Source organism: Alligator sinensis, unplaced genomic scaffold, assembly GCF_000455745.1.
Source record: "Alligator sinensis unplaced genomic scaffold, ASM45574v1 scaffold1008_1, whole genome shotgun sequence".
In the NCBI taxonomy this organism is placed as follows: Eukaryota; Metazoa; Chordata; order Crocodylia; family Alligatoridae; genus Alligator; species Alligator sinensis.
Window position 1 is genome coordinate 2,640,826 of NW_005842013.1, and position 9,221 is coordinate 2,650,046.

The 9,221-nt window shown below is 50.9% G+C and overlaps 1 protein-coding gene, 1 long non-coding RNA gene and 1 pseudogene across 3 annotated transcripts in view; 1 reads left to right on the forward strand and 2 right to left on the reverse strand.

The window, feature by feature from the left end:
- Nucleotides 1–9,221, reverse strand: part of LOC112549990 — an 11,583-nt gene that overhangs the window by 1,615 nt on the left and 747 nt on the right. The window contains exons 2-3 of the long non-coding RNA XR_003093652.1: nucleotides 7,766–7,913; nucleotides 1,135–1,346 (exon numbers count right to left, since the gene is read on the reverse strand). This is a non-coding gene — a long non-coding RNA (uncharacterized LOC112549990). The remainder of the gene's footprint in view (nucleotides 1–1,134; nucleotides 1,347–7,765; nucleotides 7,914–9,221) is intronic.
- On the reverse strand, nucleotides 2,906–3,048 carry LOC112549996 (annotated as a pseudogene).
- The window catches only part of SERPINH1 (serpin family H member 1), an 8,829-nt gene continuing 8,593 nt past the window's right edge, over nucleotides 8,986–9,221 (forward strand). The window contains exon 1 of one of the 2 annotated variants that reach the window (XM_025202034.1): nucleotides 8,986–9,084. The gene's annotated coding sequence lies outside the window, so the exon portion shown is untranslated. Of the gene's footprint in view, nucleotides 9,085–9,104; nucleotides 9,203–9,221 lie in introns of those variants that run through there. The other variant, XM_025202035.1, reaches the window with a different exon arrangement.

Genomic DNA, 9,221 nt, shown 5'->3' on the forward strand with positions numbered 1-9,221 from the left:
CTCATCGGTCCCTTCAGATGATCAGAGACCAAGGGACCACTTGCAAGGTCCTGATACCTCGATGCATGCTCAGATTCCAGCCCCTCAGGCAGGATCCCAGCTGGGACCTTGGTTTGAGCCTTCACAGGCCAAGAGCTGGAAGCAGTAGGAATAGCTCCAAGCAGTCCCCAAACAAAGGCAATGAAATTGTGCAAGCTACACCATTCACTTGACCCCAGTTGTCTTCCTGCCTAGAGCGGGGCGGCTGGCCCTGATGATCTGCAAAGTCCCTTCCAGCCCCTAACAATCGATGAATCTCTGAATCTATGCAAGGTGCTTTGGGCAGATGTGATATCTTTTATTAAAGCAACTGAATAGTCGGAAGACAAGTTCTTAGCAAGCTTTCGGGTGCAATCGCCCTTCTTCAGGCATAGGGAGTCTCAGTTGGTCTAATAAAAGATATTGCATGTACCCAAAAAACCTGGCTTGCCTATGTCCTTAGACCAACATGGCTACAACCAACGACCCAGCAAGCTACACCTCCTTTTTCTTGTTCAAGGGGACTTCCAGCAATAGGGTGAGGGGGCAGCCTGCAGGCTAGGATGCTGGTACCATCGCAGTCAAAGGACAAAGCAGTCCGTACTGTGAGCCCGTGTCACTTTGGGAAGAGCCATGAGGATTTACCATCGATATGTCCTTTATCCCATTCACTGCCTTCCTCCTTCCCACCCCTTTTTCCCCTCCTCCTTTGACCCCAGGCTGTGCAGAAATGACAGCTCTTACCCAGTGACCAAACCAAAGCCCAGGGCCTTTACAAAAATCTTTCCCCAGCTCCTGAAATACACTGGACTGAAAGGCACTGCTTATTTAGCAACGGCACGGTAGCACCATGCAGCAGGTGAAGTCAGGGAGCAAAAATAACCAACCTACCCTTGTGCCACTACAAGGGGGAGTTTGGCTGAATGCAGGAACCCAGGCTGTAATTTGCCCAGGACACGAGGCCTGACACATGCCAGTATATTCGTCTGAATGCACTGCAGGAATTTCTCCCCTGCCCCCACCCCCGGCTGGACATACGGGCCGGGACCTTGTGCATTTTGCACCTTTCCCTGGAGCGTTAAACAGTGCTTGTCAGCTAGCATAAAGTGAGCACACCTCACACCCATCAGCCATCACAGGGGGGTCCTGGTTCTGTAGCAGCTGCACACAGGGGCTTCCAGCTGCAAAACTGAGATGCAGATGTTAGCTACTTCAGAAGTCCAGGTTTGGGGTCAGCTACTTGTCACACTGCTTCACAGGCCAGGGAGGGGGGAACTTATCACATGCCTGCTGCTCCATGATAACCACTTCACATGTTCACTTTCATCCTGCAGTAAGGAAAATGAAACAAGGGCAGTTTTACATTGGAACTAGATCACTGCTGAATTAGCACAGCTTGACATCCATTTATTGTGCAAATGAGGTACCTCATCCTAAAACAGGCACATGAAACAGCTTACAGAGAACTAGCTTTGACATTTCCCCCACCATTTTTCAACGGATGTCACGGCTTGGTCTGTTCTGACCTTCAGTGGAAGAACTGGGTCTCCAGGATGGTCCAAAGTCGTGCCTTTCACAGGCTTGGACCTCATGGAAATGACACTGCAAAGACTGGCATGTCTGGGAAGCCTATGGGAATCAGACAGTTCAGATGAGAATGCCCCGGCATCTTCAATGAATTGCAAGAAGTACTCTGCTCTGGCTATAGGAAATATCTTGTGCACACCAGGAGTACCCATGGGTGTAGGACAAGTGTCAGCATAGCCATGCCCATTCTAACATCCCGTGTGCTAACCTCCCATAACCTCATTTGCATGACTGCACCCATACTCCTTCCTTGATGTCTATGTATACAAGGGCTAGTGGCATCGGGAAGTGTGTAGATGAGCCCCAGAGGCATTTATTGGCCTTCTCAGTCAAGTGCCAGTTCTTCTGTAGGTTTCTGCTTTTCCCTCACTCTTATGTGCGTGGATGACTGGAGAACAGGGCAAGCTCTGATCTGGTGCGGATGCAGTACCTTGCCATAGAGCCGCCTCAAGGGCTAGAGGAGGCATGAAGACCCCCACTTTGGCTGTGCCAGGGAATTGAGATGGAGACCTCCATGGCTAAATGCGGGAGCTACTACAGCTGGAACTAAGCATGCCCACCGCTACAAGCAGCGATGCATCCATCCCTCTATGGATCGGGGCATGTAACATGTCCCCTCCCTGCCTCTAAGGGAAAAAAACCCATAAGGAAAAAGCTGCCTGAGCCTTTGGCCAACCAGGCCTGTCTCCAGCCCCACATGCCTACTTCAGCTCCTGGACGGACTCGTTGGGCAGCCTGAGACGACACAAAGCAGCACTTGCAAAAACAGATGCCTTGCAGGTTAGAGAGTGCTTGTGTTTGGTCAGATGCCTGAGCCACAACTGTGTTTGGGATCATCAGCTTGGATAAGTTGTGGCATTGTAGAGCTCTTTTTGCAGGAGATATATATATGTACACACATACAGGTGCTCCTCACTTAACGTCGTCCCAGTTAACATCGTTTCATTATGAAGTTGCTGATCTATTAGTGAACATATTCATTTAAAGTCACGCAATGTTTGGTTATAACGTTGTTTGGCCGCCGCCTGCCAGTAGGTAACTACTGCGACGTAACTGGATTCGCTTAACATCGTTTTGCATAAAGTCACATTTTTCAAGAACGTAGTGACGACGTTAAGCAAGGTGTAGCTGTATATCAGTATAACTCTACCCCCGGGCAAGTATCCTCCTGCTCAGGCCTATCAGATGCTCCCCAGATCCATGGCAGGCACACTACCTGCAAGCCCCTAACTCAGAAGCGCTGGGGTTCAGCTGTCCCCTAGTCTTGCTTGCTCCTAGCCAAAAGGCCGAGGAGCAAGCCACGGGGGAAGCATGAACACAGTCCCCATTGCCACAAAATTGTGAAGTCAAGTTTCCCACATGTGGGGAAACTCACAGGGGTCAGTGCAATGCATAGGGCTCACCCTGGAAAAACCACCTTCTCGGTCATGGCCAAGTAAGTATGACCAGACTGTATAAGGTGCAGTTTAAGTGTGTTTTACACTTTGCACTCTCTCCAGGCCTGATACTGAGCACCCCACCCACAGGTCCCTTCCCCTTCGGGGAGATACAGGATTTGCAAAGAACCGAGGAGCTGCGCGAACGGCAGCTCAGGCCAGCGGCAGCCAGGTGCCGTTAAAGCATTCAAGTCAGGCTAAGGCTCCAGGCTGGAGGAGGGACGGGAAGGGAGGCTGGAATGCAGATAAACTCCCTGGCAAAGCCTGACTCAGTGACAGGCTGTAAATACCCTTGCCGCCGGGCGGGGAGGAGCTGTGCGAGTTTAAAATTAGCTGCGTTTCAAGCAGTTGCTCAGGGCTACAATAGGGCGCAGGCCATCCTGAGGGCTGGAGCACACACTTACGGTCTACTGATCAACGGGATGGTTGAGGCAAGGGTGGCAGGGGCCCTGCTGTGCCTGACCCGCGGTTCTGCCTCTCTGTTAACCCAGGCCCGGGTCTGTCCCTGCAGCTCCATTCAAGGCAGTGGGAGCCGAGGGTGCTCAGTGCATTGCAGAGATGCTGGGAGCCCAACAGCATCCAGCTCTGTCTTGCAGAGCGGTGGTGCCTCCAGGGTGATCTCTAGCAGATAGCCGGAGGGAGAGGTGATGGAGCAGGCTGAGCAACAGGGCTGCAAGGCACAGACTTCCCCAGACCACGACCTGGATTTGCAGACGGCTTGACTCAGCCCTTCCACCCTCAGAGGCAGATAAGCATGGATGATCCCGAAGAACAGAGGCCCTTTGATTTGTGTCTCTAACCTGCAGCGTGGCTGCCCTCCTCCCCAGAGCTGGCTGCATTTAACAAGATGCATTTCCACTGTTTATACAAGGTCAAATCTTCCTTTCCCAATTCGGGACTGAGGACCCACGATCTGCCCTTAGAACCAAACCAAACTTCTCCAAAGGGTGAGCAGGGCCCATACAGTAGTCTCATCCGGTCCTGTTGCAGACGTGAGTCAGGACGTTTGGATCCAGATTTAGGTCTAAGGGAACCGGTTAGGTCCCACCTCTCACTGAATGTAATATTGGCAAGAAAGGGTTTGATATTGTTTACTATTTGCATTGCTGTAGTGCCTGGGAGCACCAGTGCTAGGGGCTGCACAAACACAGGGCAAAAAAGGTAGCCCTTTCTCCAAATGCTGCACAGTCGAAGACCCAAAGCTCTTGCCATTGCAATCAGGGCAAAGCTCATCCCGCCTTAGACAGGAGCCAAAGCAGACTCTTCCATAACTCTGATTTTTAATGTATATGACCACGCTCTTTCCTAAGGGCAGGGATCTCTGCTCTGCACATAACGGGGTGGGTTTTGGCCTAGGTGGTTTTGCTTGCCCGGCCGAGGAAATACCCTTCTTCTCAGCCTTGAATGACTCGGTGTAGTTGAGGGCGAAGGCCTGTCCCTTGCACTGTGGACCGCTACAAGAGTATGCCTCCAAATGTGAGGATACAGGCATATGCTACAAACGCCTCCAAATGTGAGGATCTCACATCATTTATGGTGATGGGGGATTGCTCTTGGGCTTTCCCCTAGCTTGCTCCTTCAGCTTTTTGGCTAGAGGCAAGCAAAACTAGGGGGCCTCTGAACCCCAAAGCCTCCAGGCTTGAGGCTTGCATGTAGGATGCCTGCCATGGATTTGGGAGTATCCAGGTGGAAGAGTCTGGGACGGAGGAGACTTGCCGGCGGTAGCACCGCAGACTCGAATGACTGAGCTCCGCTGAATTCGGAGCTGATTTGGATGATTTGGGCCGAAACACAACTTTTTAGGGGGGGAAAAAATAAACATTTAATTCCAGCTCCATTCAGGGCAAATGAGCACATTTCAGAGAGATCATGGGGAAAGAAATACAGGCCTCTGCCGTGCAGCAAGGGCTTATCGCCATGGGGCTTCCAGAAGTAAATGTGCCTTTTGGCAGCCAAGCTCTATCATTAGAGGAGGAAAGAAACCACTCCCAACATCTCTGCTCTCCCTCTCCCAGCCCTCTCCGCCTGCTGCAGACTGTCCAACGTGGCAGTGGGGGGGAGGGGAGCCGCAGCACTGGGATCCACTCCACGTCAAAAGAGATCTTATGCTTTGTGTGCATCATGCTGAGTCCAGGCCCCGCTGCGCCGAACAAGCCGCAGCAAACAGTTAATAGATCAAATCCAAGCTGCTGCAGCGGCTTAGAGTTTGTTCACTCTGGAGGACTTATCGTGCGGCAGGTTTATTATGAGCATCTTTTCGCTGAGAGTTACGTGCACAAAACCTGCTTGGCTTTGTAGGGTAAATGACCGGTAATTTGGTGCTAAGAGGAATAGGGGGAACATAGACGTTCAAAAAATTGAACGGGGCGAACGGCTCTGCGCTGTGCTGCATTTTCAAATCAAAGATAAAGCGTTATCCGTTTGCTGCCAAAAATGACCTCTGCCAAATTGAGACCACTGGACGGGTTAAAGATGCATAAGCACATCAACTCATCCAAAGGCATTTGTCAGAGAGTCAAAAAGGGCTTCAAGGACTGAGTGCTTTGGATTTTAATTTTGCTAGGAAAACTTCTTTTAGTGAGAGGTAATTACAGAGAAGCCCTGGGGAAGGCGGAGGCCCAGCTGATGGTAGGGCTGCTTGCAGAAGTGCTTCCTGGAAATTTTAAAGGGACAGCCTCTGGTTTCATCCAGCAGCCCACGGTATTTTTTTTTTAATTATTATTATTTTTTTTTGCCTCAAATAATACTTGACCTACTTTCTGCATGCAACTGCACTGGGCTGGGTGTTTTTATAGCAGCTGCACCCAGCTTTGAAGATGCTGTGGCAAAAGGTGACAACAGAAAAGAAGCAAGGAGCGTGTTACAACAGATGGTGGCCAGAAAAACAGGGGATTTGGGGCCAGATCCTGTGCTTTTACACTGATGCAAATCCAAGGCAATGCCACTGAAGCTACTGGGGTTCCTCCAAGTATACGAGAGCAACCTCTCCCCCCACGAGGCAACAAGCTAATACAGCCCAGAAGAAAGGATAAGGGAAAAATCAACACACACACAAAGAGAAGTACCAATCCTACTCCGTGGGACACTTCACACTGGCGGCATCTATACAAACCCTGGCTCCATCATGGCAGGGGCTGAATCTCTCTTATGATACCTAAGCACCATCATCTTCCAAACTCTAAGCTCCCTTGACTCCACAGAGATGAAAGTGCTCCGATCCAGCTCCTAAATCCCCTAGGGTCTCTACCTCTTGCAAGATGCTCCTAGCAGGAATCCTGGTTGCAGCTCCATTAAAGAGACCCCTCTGAAATCAATGGGTGCAATTGCTTGAGTGAGGCCTGTTGACAGAAGTAATAATTACAGCTTCCTTTAGATGCCGGATTGCAAATGCCAGCGGAGTCAAAATCTGGAAGTCTGTTGCATTTGGATACCTGTTTCCCTAAGTGCCAACCTTCCTCTTGTCCCACCAAAGCAGGAACCTGTCCTTTGCGTGGCTGAAATGACTTCCATGAATCAGAGAAAGCATCCAAGGAGCTGAACCCCTGGGGCACTTCTCCCTTATAACAGCTTTTGTGCAAATTAAACCCATGGATCCATTCATCCATAATAAAAGTTATCATGAACTTCTTTAAAAGAGGCTATTTTCCCCCTCAGTCAGAAACAAAAGCCAGGCCAAATGACAGAGTTGTTACCTACCCGTTATCTATTATAACTGTTATCACCTTTTGCTGGTAACTAAGCCAAGAGCATGAATCAGACCAGAAAGGTATCGTTCGTTTTGTTCTTGGCCCTGTGGGAACCTGGTTTATTTAAGCTGACAAAACATTTTGCTAGGGGAGATCTGAAAGCTTCAAAAGAGGCAACGTATTACTGTAGTACTTACTTGGCACTGCATCTACACCTGTTTGTCTAGGGTAGAAAGACTAGGCTGATTTTTAGTCCATCCATGAGCACAGATAAATATTAGCCATGCAAGGAAGCACAGCACTTTTAAGCAGATAGAAAGACGGCCCCTGTACCAAGGTGCTTTCAAGGTAACGGACCTGATATCATAGTCCTAAGCCAGATGACTAAATTGATGCTCCGATCCTAGAAATCGATGCTATCTTCTACCATGGGAACGGCTGTGCATTCTCCTACCAGGCTTAGTAGGGGAGCAAAGCAATTGCAGAAGCAAACAAAAGCATCATGAAGACTGCTTGAGCCCCCCACTACAGAAAGGATGTGGGCAAGTTGGAAAGAGTCCAGCGGAGGGTAACAAAAGTGGTTCGAGAGCTGGAGCACGTGGCTTCTTAGGAGCGGCTGAGGGAACTGGGCTTATTAAGTCTGAGGAAGAGGAGACGCAGGGGAGATTGAATAGCAGCCTTCAACTCCCTGCAGGGGGTTGCAAAGAGGATGGAGCTGGACTGGTCTCAGTGGGGGCAGATGACAGGACAAGGAGCAATGGGCTCAAGCTGCAGCAAGGGAAGCTGAGGTTGGATATTAGGAAAAACTTTCTCGCTAGGAGGGCAGTGAAGCACTGGAACAGGCTAAAATCAAGTGTAGGGAGCACCCGAAGGCCCAGATTTAAGAGTCTGGGATGGAGGATGCATGCCTTTAGTATCTGGGGGCATCCAAACCCCAAGACCTGCAGGCTTGGGCTCACCGATCGATTTGGGAGCATCTGGGGGAGCTCCCGCTTACCGCCGCCAGGTGCATGTGTCGTTCATGATTTGAAATCCTACCTAGGGTGAGAGGTGTGGGATGGAGGATGCCCACTGGTTGTAGCGCCGTACGTGGTGCTGAGTTCCTCCCGCTCAGTCGACATGATTTTTGGAACAATTTGAGGTCTGCTCAATCGATATGATCTGGAAACAATTTGGCTCATTTGATCTGGAACACAAAGTACATTATTCAAAAAAATGTGCACCCCCAGCCAGCCCCGCTGTTACCTGTGGGGGCATGGGGGCAGCCTGTCTATAAGCCCCCGACCCTACAAACCCTCCAACACTTGCATCCCCCCCGCCTCACTCATGCGTGCCCAGCTCTGCACCCTACATCTCCCTCAAAAAGGACAACAGAGCTAGAGGAGACGGGCCACGAGGATAGTTTGCGGCATGGACGGGTTTCCATATGCAGTGCTGGATTATGACCTGCTGAGACCCTAAACTACGTCCAGCCGAAGAGACCCGAGATGATAAAAATAACACTCACAAAAAGGACACTGAAAATAGAAATACAAAAGCTTTATATTTGCATATATGCAACGGCACAAAGAAAAAAACAATAATTGATGTCCATATTTAGACAGTCATTTCCCCATATCTCCTTTATTTGCCAACTGATTATTATAAAGCTCGATATGGAGTCGGGGGGGGGGGGCGGTTCTTTTTTTAGAGGCCCCTCATATTGCGAGGTCCTAAACTTAAGCTGCCATAAACCTAAATCCAGCACTGTCCCAGGCCTGCTTGGTTTAAAGAGCCGCTTGAGAGGGGCCATGAGAAGGCTACGAAACGAAGGGAAAGTCACTCGGGATTAATAATTGCGTCGCAGTGCAAGGACTGGGGGCCGACACGGAAACCGAGGGGGAGCTCAATTGAAACCGAACAAAAAGCAGCTCGTTTTCACGTGCCAGCGTGCGACTCAGGAGGGTTTTGGTTGGAAGGACACAAGCGGGCAAGCTGCTTTGAATAGATGCGATGTCTTTTATTAGACCAACTCAATAGTTGCATGCAGAGGAGGGGGCAGGGAGTTTTTAGCCCCATTCCCAAGGGTCTGGACCCCCTCTGAGAGGACGGACAGCCGCACAGCCTGGGAATCGCTGCCCAGACCTGTAATGCAGGAGGCTGCAGCAGGGGAGGACCAGGGGGACCGGCGGGCGCTGTGCCTGGTCCTCCCTCCCTCCCTGCCCCAGCACCGGGGCGGGGACGGGGGCGGGATGGGGATGGTCCCAGCTCCAGCTGCTCTCAGCCATTTCCAGAAGTTTCCTCCGGGCGCTTATAAACCCCTTGCGCGGCTGCTGCGGGACAGAGCGGACACACGTGCAACCCGCAGCGCGACCCAGGTGAGACCCCGGTGCGGGGCGCAGCTCCCCGGCTGCGCGGAGGGGGCAGATCCATGCCAGGATCTCCCTGCACTGCAGCCCTGGGGGGAGCAGCAGAGGCAGCTCCTGCAGGGGAAGGGTGAATTGGTTTTTTTTTT